Consider the following 13929-nt stretch of genomic DNA (forward strand, 5'->3'; position numbering starts at 1 on the left):
GTGATGACAGGTGCTGGCTAGTGAGTGGGCGAAGCTTAAAGGAACACGTTTCTCGGGGGGGAAACGGACCAGTGTGGCTTGTCAGCAGGGGGAGAGGCGTCATCCCACCGGTTGTCCCTGGGCCCAGGGTAGAGGATGCGACATGGCCAGGGTTGGGAAAGTGTCCCTCATCCCTTCCCTTGCAGGATCTGATGTCCATTCCAAAGCAAACTGACAGCACAGGGAGCCCCACGGGCATTTGATCCAACGCACTCCCCGGCATCCCATCACACCCTAAGCTACAGGACGCACTCAGTTAGTTCTCAATTGTCCAGGGCTGTGTACTCAGGTTCTGTTTTCAGAATCTCAGACTGTCTTCCTCTCTCTGATCTTGGGTCACTTGAGCTGTCTATTTGCATTTCCCTGCATCACGGCTGGGGAGAAAGTTGAAACCACTGCCAAGAATGGGGCTTTCCGGTCACTGCCACGCTAAGTACCTATTACATGCCAGGTCATCCTAAGCATTCATCAAACAAGTATTTATTGAGCACCTACTCTGCACCAGAGCTTATTCCAGGCACTGAAGATATAGCAGTGAACAAAACAAAGTCTACTTCTAGGCTTTGATAACAATAGAAAGACAATAAACAAGGAAAAAATAAGTAAAATATATAATGGGCCAAATAGGCTAGGGCTAAGAAAAAAAATTAGCAGACAGGAGCAGGCAGTATGAAAGGTTGCTATTTGGAAAGGGTAGGCAGGGAAGGCCCCGTTAAGATGACATCCGTGTAAGGGAGTAAAGGACGTAAGGGAGTGAGCCAGGCAAGAATCTGGGGAAAGAAAATTCCAAGCAAGTGCAAAGGCCCTGGGGTCTATCATTCCTGGCATGATTTAGGCAGTGTTTCGCAACCTTTTTTTTAAAAAATGATCATACTCCTAGGGAGGCTTTTTAGACATTTTTTTCCTAATTGCCCCCTCTGATGAAATTTTATTGTATAACTGTTTGTGTAATGTGTGTATATGCATGCTTTATAAATAAAAAGAGTAAGTTTTTTTTTTTTATCCTCAAGAACCCATTTTTGCACACTTGGGAGTGGGAATATCCCTGTAGAGAATGCATGACTCTGCAAAGAGGCCAGTGGGCTTGGAGCAGAGAGAGGGGAGAGGTGTAGGGAGGAGGATCCGAGAGGTGATTTGAGATCTAGGTGGTCCGGCTCAGGCAGGGCCTTGTAGGTTATCACAAGGACCTTTCACTCCAAGGGAGGTTGGCAAGTTTTAGCTGAGGAATGGCATGGTCTGACTTACATTTTCTTAGGATTGCTCTGGCCACTGGGAGCTCAGATGGCAATACAGAAATGAGTGACGACAACCCCGGTCTTCAGTGAGGTTCCTGGGCGTGGACAGAGGGACCCTCTTCTCTCCACCTCCCTTCCCTCCTGTTCTTCCCTTTCCTCCCTCCCTTTCCTCCCTCATTCCTTCCATAAAGATTCGCTGAGAACCTGTTCTGGGCAGGTAGTCAAGATACATGTCAGTGCCCTGTGCCGAGTGGGAGTAAAAGTGGACACGGTATATTACAGGGACACAGAGTAAGGAAGCCCCACCCCACCCGTGGGGGATGGATGAGGGGGTGGGCAGGGGCGGGGCTCAGATGGCGTCTGAGCAGAGGAGTCATCTGAAGGCAGGTGCTGGAGGAGGGGCGGGGCTTGGCCGTAGAAGCACTTCAGGGATAGAAGGCAGCACGGGCTGAAGCCAGAGGCGGGGCCAGGGGGACAGAGGCAGGAAGTTCAGGCCGCTGTGCTTTGTGGGAGGGAGAACAGGGGGCGGGGTGAGGAGGTGGCAGAGGCTTGAATAGACACCAAGAGGGGTCAGATCTTGAGGGGCTGTAGAGATCCCATTTAAGATCTCAGACTGGGGCTTCCCTGGTGGCGCAGTGGTTGAGAGTCCGCCTGCCCATGCAAGGGACACGGGTTCGTGCCCCGGTCCGGGAAGATCCCACATGCCGCGGAGCGGCTGGGCCCGTGAGCCATGGCCGCTGAGCCTGTGCGTCCAGAGCCTGTGCTCCGCAACGGTAGAGGCCACAGCAGTGAGAGGCCCGCGTACCGCAAAAAAAAAAAAAAAAAAAAAGATCTCAGACTGTACCCTGTAGCATGGGGAACACAGAAGGGTTTCGAGCTGCACTGTCACATAGGCACATCAGAGCACCTGCTTTGGCGGCCGCATGTAGGCAGGGGGTTTGAGGGAGCGCGGGTGGAGGTGGGTGGAGGCCGGGACGACTCATTAAGGAGTTCAGGTGAGAGATGCGACGGGTCGGCGATAGGATGCCAAGGAGGAATTAGAGCGGGTCCTCTCTAATCTCTCTCATTATTCAACTCACTCTCAGGCAACAAGGTGCAGTTAGAAACCAGCCCAGCATCAAAGAAAAACCCAAATCTGTTCCAACATAGATGCAACTGGACGGACCGTCAGCACAGAGCACTGTTGTCTGCTGTTCCTCTCTCTTCAACTGTGGACCCCATTTGAAAATTCCGCCTGCACGCTTTGAATGACAATAAAGCCAGTGAGAGGCAGTCAAAGACACAGGTCTCCTGGGACCGGGGCAGCGGGTCCCTGGGGAAGGGCCCACTGACGCACCCCCATGTCCCTGTAAGGATGGAGCATCCTACGTAGAACCATCACTTCCAGCACAAGGCAGTTCAAGAGCCCCGGCCCGAACACCTCCGGGTTCGTCTGCCTCTTCCTAGCAGCACCTCGGCCCCTCGACTCCCTGCTCTCTGCTCTCCTCCTTTCCATTAACTTTAGCTACACTTGGGCAGATCCGCAAGAATAAATTAAGAACAGAACAGACAGGGACCGGCATCCAAAGCAAAGACACACTCTTGGGGCCGGAGCCCACGAGGAAAATTGCTTCTACGCCTCATTTTTCATTTCCTAACAGCCCGTCGTCTCCGGTTTCTACATCCCAGGAGGAGCCAGTAGCAAGGATGTTCCGAGGTCCAAGTTGCAGTGTTGGAGGGAAAGGAGAGCTGGTGGCAGACCTCTCCCCACCTCGGACTCCGCGCTTGGGGTTAAGGATGAGAAAGCAGGAGGCTGACCCTTCCTGTTCCCACCCGCACCCCCAGGAGAGCGGGGTTTAAGCTCCCAGTGTGTTCTTCCAGCAAAGCTGGTGGCGTGTGAGGGGGTACCGCAGAAGCCCGGCTGCCTGGGAGGTTTCGTAACATTCACAGCGTGAGGCTGCCTGCCTGGCCAGCAGGGCCTGGAGAGACGACAGTTGACTAGAGGCCATTGCTGTCATCTAGGTCAGACATCCTCGAATAGCGGCTGATGCCCCTCTCATGCCCAACTGCTGTCACCCTCTTGGCGACTAATGCTGTGCACACGAAAGGCACACAATACAGTGGTCAAGGGGCCAGCGGTGGGGACAGATCTGTCCTGGGTCAAATCTTGGCCCCTATGTCATCTTATACTATATCAGTGTACACTACACCATGCTATACTATACTGTACTATCCTACACTATACAATACTGTGGTGTACTGTGCCACACTATACAATGCTGTACTCCCCTACACTATACTGTACTCTACCATTACTACACTATACTTTACTAGGCTGCATTGTACTAGACTGTATTGTACTCTACCATTACTACACTATACTGTACTCTACCATTACTACACTATACTTTACTAGGCTGCATTGTACTAGACTGTATTGTACTCTACCATTACTACACTATACTGTACTCTACCATTACTACACTATACTCTACTAGGCTGCATTGTACTAGACTGTATTGTACTGTACTATACCACAGTAGTGTACTTCACTCTACTACACTATAATACACTAGACTTTATTATACTACACGATACTCTACTGTACTACAATATACTGTACTGTACTACACTGCATTATATTGCACTATACTACCTTACCCTATACTATACCATACTACACTATTCTTTACTATACCATACCACACTGTACTAGACTATACTATACTATACTACACTAAACCTTACTATACTATGCTATACTACACTATACTGTGCTAACTATGCTACACAACACTACACCGCACTATGCTGCACTATACTATTTTATACTACCTCGCTAGTACAGCACCTGGTATTTAGTAAGTACACAATAAATGGTAGGTACTACAATTATTGACATACACCCGCCTCATTTGTCCATCTGGTCAACCTCCCCACGATCCTCTCTCTCTCTGATTCCTTGGATCCATTCAGACCCTCATTCTTCTATATTCCCACTGTTTCTTACACAAAATTCCATTCTAGCAATGATTGCAATGTTCTTGATTCTCTCCTAGCTCCAGGATGGTGAGGACTGTATCTTTTCACCCGTTTGGGGGCTGATTTGCCCAGGTTTGCACCTTATGCCTGCCCAGGCTCGGCCGCCCAGGCTGCTGCTGCCTGATTCCTCCCCTCCTCCTCCTCCTCGCTGCCCTCCTGAGCCCAGGCATACACAGAACCTCAGAGTCAGCCATTTCAAGTGATTTCCAAGAACCATCACTGGGAAAAGCCTTGCAACCATCAAACGGGGCTCATCTTATATGAGCTAGCACAAATCCAAAATGAAACTAAGCAAACAGCACTAATCTCATCATCATCATCAAACCTAGGCCCACAACACAAGGTGACATGGGGGCGGGGGCTGAGTTTCTGGACTGTGTGAAGGAGGTTCCAGCGGTCAGGTTGCTGCAAGATCAGGTTCACTGGGGATAATAACCGCAGTTGCAATTATATGTGCTGTTAACATTCTTTGTCCCTTGTACTTGACATAAGCCAGAAGGAGCTCCCGACGCAGCTGCTCAGTGCCTCTGGGGGTAAGCCACAAACTCTGCGAGAGAGGAAAAGCTGCCCCACCTGAAAGAGAAACAGAGCCCATGCAGTGTCTGGTTTGGGTTCCTCTTTAGGCCAGATGCTGTTGAAAGGGTTTTCTTTCTTCACCCCTTTCTCCCTTTCCTTGTCTTTCTGTCTTTCTATTCAACAACATTATTACAAGATGGAACACCTCCTCTGCATAGAGAAGGAAAAACAACTCTCCTGGTGTTTGCAGCCTTTTAAAAACAGAAGTATTGGTACAATCCCAAGTCTTTGAAAAAATTTCCAGTAGTTTTTCCAGGTATTGCCGGAGGATTTGGAAATGAAGTAGTCCTTTAACCTAGTGAAGGAAAATAAGCAAGATTTATCATTCTGTAAAGGTGTCACACTGTGCCCTTAGCACCTGTGACAGGCTCAAAAGCCAGCTTATCTACGTACAGTACTGTGAAAGCAGTGCCACTCCCCCCAGCTCAGAATCTGGGATAGCTAACACATGATCTAGAAGCAATCTGTTAAGTGTGACCCATGGGGCCCTGCAGATTAAAACTTTGAGCATTCAGCCTCAGGGTGCTCAGGGAGGGGGGCATTTCCTCTTGACAGCAACAATAATAAACAAACAAAAATGCATCAGAGTAATGAATGTGAGCACAATGCATTAGAATTTACAAAATCTTCCTTAACCTTCCATCTCATTGCAATAGAGCAGTGCTATTGGTGAAACTGGGGGCAAAGAAGAGAAGGGTATCTGTAATTTGTGAACTCTGGGTGTGTGCAATAAGATGTGGTTGAGAAAGGCGAGAACGGTGTAATCTGCTGGATTCAGCCAGGGCTGAAACCCTGAGAGCTGGCAAGTTAACAGATTGCAGCCAAAGCTGTAGCCCTCGCGTTTTTTGACTTGAGAGATAATGAAGCAATAAAAGCAGCAGAGGCACAAGCAAGGATTCTGTCCCATGGGGTTGTCTTTGCCAGAGCAGCTGCCCGCGGGTACCCACTCAGGGTACAACGAGGGACTGCGGCCCCCCAGCAGGCCAGCAATGCAGAGGACCGGATTCCCTCCTTCGGGGGCTGTCACTGAGCCCATCCTATGCGAGGGTGGCCCATATGGCCTAGCTGTTGTCGCCAGAGACACAGAGTGTAAATAAACGCTGGGAGTACAGAAGGGAGGCTGGCCAGGCTGGCTCTGCTTCTGGTCTCATCACAGGGTTGTGTGCTTGGAAACCCTAGGAGGGACCTTAGCCATTTTCCAGACCAACGACTGCATTTGTCAGACGAGAAAAGTCCCCTCCTCTCCCAGAGGTGAGGGACTTGCCAAAAGTCACATAGTGAGTCAACCGCAAAGCAACAAGAGGTGGTGGCTAAGCACACGGTGCATCTCCCTTGCCCTTGGCATTGGGAAGTTACTCAACTTCCTCATCTCACCATGAGTGTGAGGTTAATACCCTCCATGGCCGATTCTTCGGACAATCAAACGCAAATGCATGTAAAGCCTTCTGCCTGGTTCCTAATAACTGCTTAGTGGATGTTGCTGTTTTTTTGTTTTGTTTTGTTTTGTTTTTTTGCGGTACGCGGGTCTCTCACTGTTGTGGCCTCTCCTGTTGTGGAGCACAGGCTCCAGACACGCAGGCTCAGTGGCCATGGCTCACGGGCCTAGCCGCTCCGCGGCATGTGGGATATTCCCAGACCGGGGCACGAACCCGTGTTCCCTGCATCGGCAGGCGGACTCTCAACCACTGCGCCACCAAGGAAGCCCAATGTTGCTGGTTTTAATTATTATGACCGCTAGGAGCTGGAAATAGCTCTCAAGGTCTCTGCTACCCAGGTCAGAGGTACGGTGTGATGGATAAAAATCACGTGACCCTGAGTTTGAATGTTGGCTTCGCCTCTAGTTTTGTGTCTTTGGACCAGGTACTGAAACTTTCTGCGCCCTCACTGTTTTCCTCTGTAAAGTGGAAGTGGTGACACCACTGCTCACAGGCTCTGAGGATCAGATACGATGAGAGCATGGAGGGCTTACGGCCGGAAACTGCAGCTGTTATCGTCAGCTCATCCAAAGCCTCTCCCCCAGTGGCAACGAGTACAACTGCTTTTAGTTTGAAGGATGGGAAGTTATGCGGAGAAGGTGCTAAGTGTGTGGCTTGGGGAAGGCTGACAGGAACAGAATGGCCGGCTGGTGGATGGAACGATTTGAAACGAACCGTATGTTTAAAATTATGAACCCAGATGTTAGGTCTTGGCGCCTAGACTCAATCCTTTAGGTGTCTCTCATGGTCTTCGAGGCTCCAGGAAATTTGCATGGAAATGCAAATCAGTTTCCTGCAAAGGGAAACATAGGAAGTTATCCTTTTAGCAGATCGCTGAGCTGCGTATATTTGGGGGAGTTTGGGGTTGGGAAGACAAGGGAGAATTTAACAGGACAAAGGCAAGAAGAGTTATCTTTCTGCTCAGCCCCAGGGATGGACCAGGGGCTATGTGTAACAGGTACAGCGGGGGCTCCCAAGGTGATGAGGGTTCTGGAGGAGAGAGAGAAGGCGCAGGCAAGCTGGATAGAGCCTTTCACAGCCTTAGAATCCTACCCCAGCCAAAAGCACAGAGGTGTAAATTCCATCCCAGTCCCCACTGTGTGAGGCCAAGGAAGAGAGGAGAGCTGGTCCAGGTGACGAGGCTTAGAAGAATCCACAGGGATGCACATGAAGGCAGTCGGGTCCAGAAACTAACCCTTGGAAGGGAGGACCTGTTTCTTACATGGTTTGTATCCCTTAATGCTTAACACCCTGCCTTATACATGATGGGGCCCAAGTAATGTTCGCCCAGGAAACCGCAAAGGCTACAAAGATGAAAAATGGTTATGACTGTTAAAGGTTTGCTTTGTACACAGAAATCAGAAGACTTGATCCCTTAGCAGTGACAGGCTTCCTGGTCTTAACACCATCACCTCATTTCTTGTAGCCTTTTAATGAATGGGAAATAGAAGAAGGGTTATATCTCTTTGAGGGGCCTGGGGTAGAATTTCTATATATTTTTTTCCTCTAAGGCCGTATTTCAAATTCTTTCACTGAAATCCAGTGTTGTGCCTTCAAGCAGGGAATAGGAATCAACTTATTTGTACAATACCTTCCTGTAGTAAGGACGTAGGTATGAAGATATTTCCCAGTAATTTTTTTTTTTTTGCGGTACGCGGGCCTCTCACTGCTGTGGCCTCTCCCGTTGCGGAGCACAGGCTCCGGACACACAGACTCAGCGGCCATGGCTCACGGGCCCAGCCGCTCCGCGGCACGTGGGATCTTCCCGGACCGGAGCATGAACCCAGGTCCCCTGCATCGGCAGGCGGACTCTCAACCACTGCACCACCAGGGAAGCCCTCCCAGTAATATTTTTAAAGTATTTTTAAAATTTAAAGAATATAGGAGTCATGAGACAAGGATCAGTGACAAAACCCTCTTTGTATCAGGAAAGCCCCTTCTGAGCTCCTCTCCTAGGACTAGGAATTTCTAACTTTTTGTCCTGATTTATTCCACAGCCTCAGTGTACCCCATAACCTCCCCGTTGGTAATAGAATAAAAATAGTGGCTACTCTTTATTGAGTACCTATTTGTTAGGAGCTGTGCTCATCACTTTACACACTAATTCTTCTTTCTAATAACTCAGGACCATTATCATGCCCATTTCACAGATTAGAAACTGAAGCTTGGATGGTTGTCAACATGCTCCAAGTCGTACAGGCAAGAAACTGGTGGAGTCAGGATTTGAATCCAAGGCTGAGGCTGAATATTGGCAACTTGCTGATCAACCCTGCCTCCATTTACGAGGGGAAAACATATGAGTCCCTGTCTTCAATTTGGTTTGTCTCTAAAATATTCTTCAAGCAAGGAGAGAAACCAGTGTTGAGGAAAGTATCACAAAACACACAGGACTCCACAAAACACAGAGACAAAGGAAGTCCAGGAAATTAATGGAATGAGGAAACATGGGTTTAGTTATCTAGTAAAAATATTCCACACCTCAACCTCTTGGTAAAAAGTACATCAAAGAATTTCTTAAAAAAACTCTAGAAAGAAGATAAGGCAAATAGATCTTTACAGACATGCTACATACCTATCTATTATTAGCTCTATTTCAATTTATTCACTGAGTGATAAGAATTTTCCAAGAGACTGTCAGCTTGAAGAGCCAGTATCTCCTTGAAAGATCTTTAGATTCAGGAAGTCAGATAAAGTGTTTCTTATAATGATTTCTGAGTAAGGTCTGCTGTTCAAGTTTTGACTCCACTGCCTACTAGCTGTGTAACCTCAAGCAAGATGCTTGGCCACTCTGGGCCCCTCCATTCTCATCTGTAAAATGGGAGACCATTTATAGTGACAAGGTGTAGTGAGGGGCAAGATAGTTAGCTCATAATCCCTAGGAAGTGGCTTTCTCGGTGGGGTCTGGTGGGATGGTTCTTCAAAAGATTTCATATTGGGTGAACACTGGGCAGCCTTGACAAGAGAGAAAGTCCCATCCCACCCACCCCAAATGAAATGCCTCTCAGCCTCTGGAACACACAGCAGCCAGGTATCATGGGCCAGGACACATTCGAGGCAATGGGTGCCAGGTTTAGTCCTAAACCCTGGCAGGCCCTCTCAGTGTTAAGCCAAAGGATTGGTGGGGGCTAGGGGAGTTCTCTTCGCATTTGTGACTTTTTAAATCCTCACCTCGTCTGTGGCCCTCTCTGAAGATGGTTCACACTCCTGTTGAAGCACAGCTGGGGGGTGAGCCAAGCAGTCTTGGAGCCTTTTCCCCGAATTGTGTGACTTTTGAAAGACATTTTTTTCAAGATGGGCTTTTGTTCTTTTGGAAAAAGAAAAACCTCTCTTCCTTTCTGCATGTGGCTACAGCAAACTGCAATTCACACAGCTGCCAATTCAACACATGTGCATGGGCGCACGTACCACACACACACGCACACGCACACACACGCACGCACACACACACACACACATACACGAGTTGAGCCTTGTCCTGGCTCCCTCTGAAACAATCCATCTTCAGCTTTCACTGTTAATTATGACTCTGTACACCGATAACCAAACGACACTGAGCCTGGAGTGGCTGTCCCTGCCGTTTCGCATCACATTTACGCAGGTTGATGAAATCATTCTGGGCAAGGTTAAGGCAAGTCTCCACAGTGCAAAGGTTCTGCTTAAAACAAACACTGCTTGCTTTCAGGACCTGGCAGGGAAATTAAAAAGAAACCCAAGATGCTCTAGGCTTCTGTCCTGGTTTCCAGGCAACCAGATGCTGGGTGCAGGAAGGGAGAGGGGCTTTCTTCTGGTGCCAGACAGTATTGATAGACAGTAGGCTAACTTTCAGAGCCAAGAAGATGGGGAGGGACAGAGGAAGTCTGCATAAGCCTCATTACCCTAATCAACCATAGAGTTGGCCCGTTGGCAGGGAGAGCTGGAAAATGAGCCCATCTGCAGGGGCTGAGCTGGGAGAGATGCTTTTCTATACTTTACAAAGACCCAGTGCTACAAGCATGAGGATTCCTGGGGAACTGTCCACTTGGCAGCTCTCGATGGATGTCTAATTCAGGTGGGCAGAAGGAACCTGCCAACTGCCTCTGCAGGTAGACCCAGGGACCACTCCAGTGGATGTGGCCAGGAGACACTTGAGCAACGCTCGACTTTCTCCAGCACATTTAACCAAGATCCTTGAGAGGCTACATGTGCCAGTCACAGTGCTAAGGCAGGATACAGGCTGAAGAAGATGCACATGCACCAAGCCATCAAATCCACTTTGCTATTTCTTTTTTTGTCAACGTCCAGAGCCCCAGGGGGATCATGTGGTATCATGGAAACATCAGGACCTCCTCAGACAGACCGGGGTTCAAATCTCTACCCTGCCACTTAGAGGCGGAGCGAGCGGCCCTCGGAACTGTACCTAACGCCTCTGAGCTTTCTTCTCTCTTCCATCCCAAGGGTGGTTGTGAATCAGCGTTCAGCACAATCATATTATTACTGCTCAAAAGATGAGGGTTTTCCATCTGGAGAGTTTCTATGGTGACACTGTAAAAAGCCCACCCAGCCAAAATTAAAAGAATTCCTCAGGTTTGATGGGTGAGGTTCTCTGACACTTTCCTGGTCATTGAACTTGCAGTTCTCACGGTACTGGAGGGCATACATAATGGACAGTACAGACCGGTTACAAAAACCTGCAGCATACTTCCAGTATTTAATTAAAGAAAACTGTATGGCGTAATACTCTATGCCAGGAATTATTAGTCCCATTTTTTGGAGGAGGAAACTAAACCGCAGGGAGGTAGGAGGAATCCTGGAAGTCACACGGCTGGTTTACAGTGAAGCAGGGTCTCCATCCCAGAATCCTCAGGAGGAACGAATTCACTAAGTTGTCCTGAAGAAAGAGGTGTCGAAGCCCAGCTCATTGTCACTGCACCCCCAGGACTCCCGCCCCCTGGAGTGGTTCTTGGGATTCCGGAGGGGCAGAGGAGCAGTCAGGCTGCTTCTGCAGAACCCTCCGAGTCACGCCCTCCACCCTGACCTGTGGCTTTGCATTGTTCCAGCAGCATCCACTGTTCTCCCTGGTACGCGTGTCCCCTGAATCTACAAAATCCAAGGAAAACAAAACAACAAGCAAACACAAACCCGGAGGAATCAAATCCCCAGATTTTAGTCCTGGCTCCTCTGTTTGCTGGCCGTGTGGCTTTGGGTTAATTCCTGAAATTCCCCAAGCCTTGGCTTCTTCATCTCCGAAAGAGAAGTTACACGTCCAGTCTCATAGGGCCAGTGTGAGAGATAAATGACAAAATGCAGGCAAAGCACTGGGGAGACAGCACCGGGCACTTGCTTGTTAGCAAGCAGTAGAATTTTCTCCACTAAATTCTTCTGAAAGGTCTTCAGAAGACAGCTCTCCCTGCAGTAAAATGCTTCTGCAATTTGGCCTTCTTTGGTGAGAAGTAGGGGAAGGGACTCACCAGGTCTGAGGCAGGAATAGTAGGAACAACTCATTTTCATTGGGCTACTGTTCTAAGCACCTTATAGGTTTGCCTGTGTAGTCCTCACTTTGACCCTGCAAGATAAACACTGTTGTTGTCAAGCTCATTTTACATAAGAGAAAACTGAGGCCTGGAGAGGTTAAGAAACTTACCCCGGGCACACACTCGTTCACCCCTATGGGTCGCCTCCCAGTCTAGTGTGCACTTTTCCCCAGTCTGTCTCTCTTGCAGTGACACTTGGGACCAAACCCTTTCCAAGAGGTTGTTAAGCTAAGATGAAGCCCAGAGCATCTCGGAATGAGGCTGAGAGTGGCTGGCGCCCTGCCTGCAACACTCAGAGGCCAGGAGCCCTCTCGGTGGGAAGAGGAGCCATGGCCATGGGGGCAGCCAGCAGCCGACCCAGCCTCCATGCCTCACATGCACCAGATCGACCGCTTCCAGTTAAATAAAAATATCAAAACCCATAACATGCAGAAGAGCACCTGGGGATGAATGTATTACTGAGCTGTCATCACAGCTCTCTCTCCCTGAGAGTTCCCAGCACCCATGTGCAGCACACGTGGAGCTCCTTGGCAATCGGATCACTGCTTCCCTGTAGCCCAGAGGATCCCGCTTCTCGGGCCAACCTCCAGTCCTGCCATGACCCTCCCACGGTAGCCACCTCCTGATTCCATTCTATTCTTCTATTCTTTTAGCTTTTTGCACTGAATGAATCAGTTGACTATTTCCTAGCCACTGGCCATTGCAAATGGAACTTTCACTCCTCCCGGCCCTTCTGGAACTAGAGGGGGTTGGAACGACATGGGTGTTTTCCAGACGGGGCTGCTGGGAAGAGCTTGGGCACTTTGAGGGCCTCCCTAGAGGCTACTGCAGGGATGGGGGGGCCCAGGAAGAGGAACTCTGGGTCCCTGACCCTCTTGTATCTGTTTTACATTTTAGAACTCTGTGAAATTTTGTTTCAACAAAGGGTTTGGTGGTCAAAACCCCATTAAGTAATTAAATAACTCAACGCATAAATCAAATCAAACTGCTGAGCAACAAGATTTCTCAGGTCCCGTCTAGCGTGAAAAGCCTCTCTGCACAGTCAGCAGTGGTTGCTGGGGATGGGAAACACCGCACAAAAATGAGCACCACCCTGCCTTTTGTGTTAGTCAGGGCCACGGGGATAACAGGAAATGTAAATGAGGCCAAAGACAATGAGAGATGGGCCCCCAGTTTGGCGTGTAGCTGAGAGTTCTTTTCTGCTCCTGCGTTAAGGTCAGACACCAGGCCTTGCGACCTTCGGGCGTGTCTGGAAAGGGGGTGAATCTGGCTTGGCAGCTGGGGGCCAGAGTCTGGCTGAATCTCCCCCCAACACCAAGATCCTGATGACCTTGGTCCTCAGCTCTTGAGTGATTCTTTCTACATCCCAGTGGCAATAGGCAGGATGTGATGGGGAAGGGGTGACAGCTGAAGCTCATCAATGAGCTCTTCTGCTAACTGGAAAAAACATCACACACACACATATACACACAGACACACTCAACACACACAAACACAAATGGTTATTCATTTTAGAAAAATCGTGGTTTATTGAAATGATGCCTTATGTTTCGTTCTAACTCAAGTTCAAATTGGCATAAAACCATGTATTTTGTTTTGTCTGGTGGCCTCTCTTAATCTCATTATCTGATCTTCTTTTGAAGATTGAGACACACAGTTATCACAGTGAACAAAACACCTGGGAGAGGCACCCAGCAGCTTGGCATGGATATAAAGATAAGCTTCCAGGGTCTCTGGACACTTGGCATCCAAGGACTGGGGACATCTGGCAGAGCACACCTGTCCCTTAAAGGCCAGAGGATACAGACTATGTTTTAATAATATGGTTCTGAAGGAGGCCATGTCCCTTCTAAGTAAAGGCCCTTGAACTCACTCCATCCTATTGCCCCATTTTATTTTATTCATAGTACTGATTCTTACTTTATGCCTTATTGTTTATCTGTTTATAATCTCTCTTGTCTAGAAGAGGGAAGAGTTTGACCAGAGCAGGGACCTTATCTGTCTTGTTCACCAACGTATCCCCAGCTTAGAACAGTGCCTGGCATATTATAGGCACTCGACAAATATGTATTG

This window comes from Hyperoodon ampullatus, assembly GCF_949752795.1.
Source record: "Hyperoodon ampullatus genome assembly, chromosome: 1".
Taxonomy (NCBI): domain Eukaryota; kingdom Metazoa; phylum Chordata; class Mammalia; order Artiodactyla; family Ziphiidae; genus Hyperoodon; species Hyperoodon ampullatus.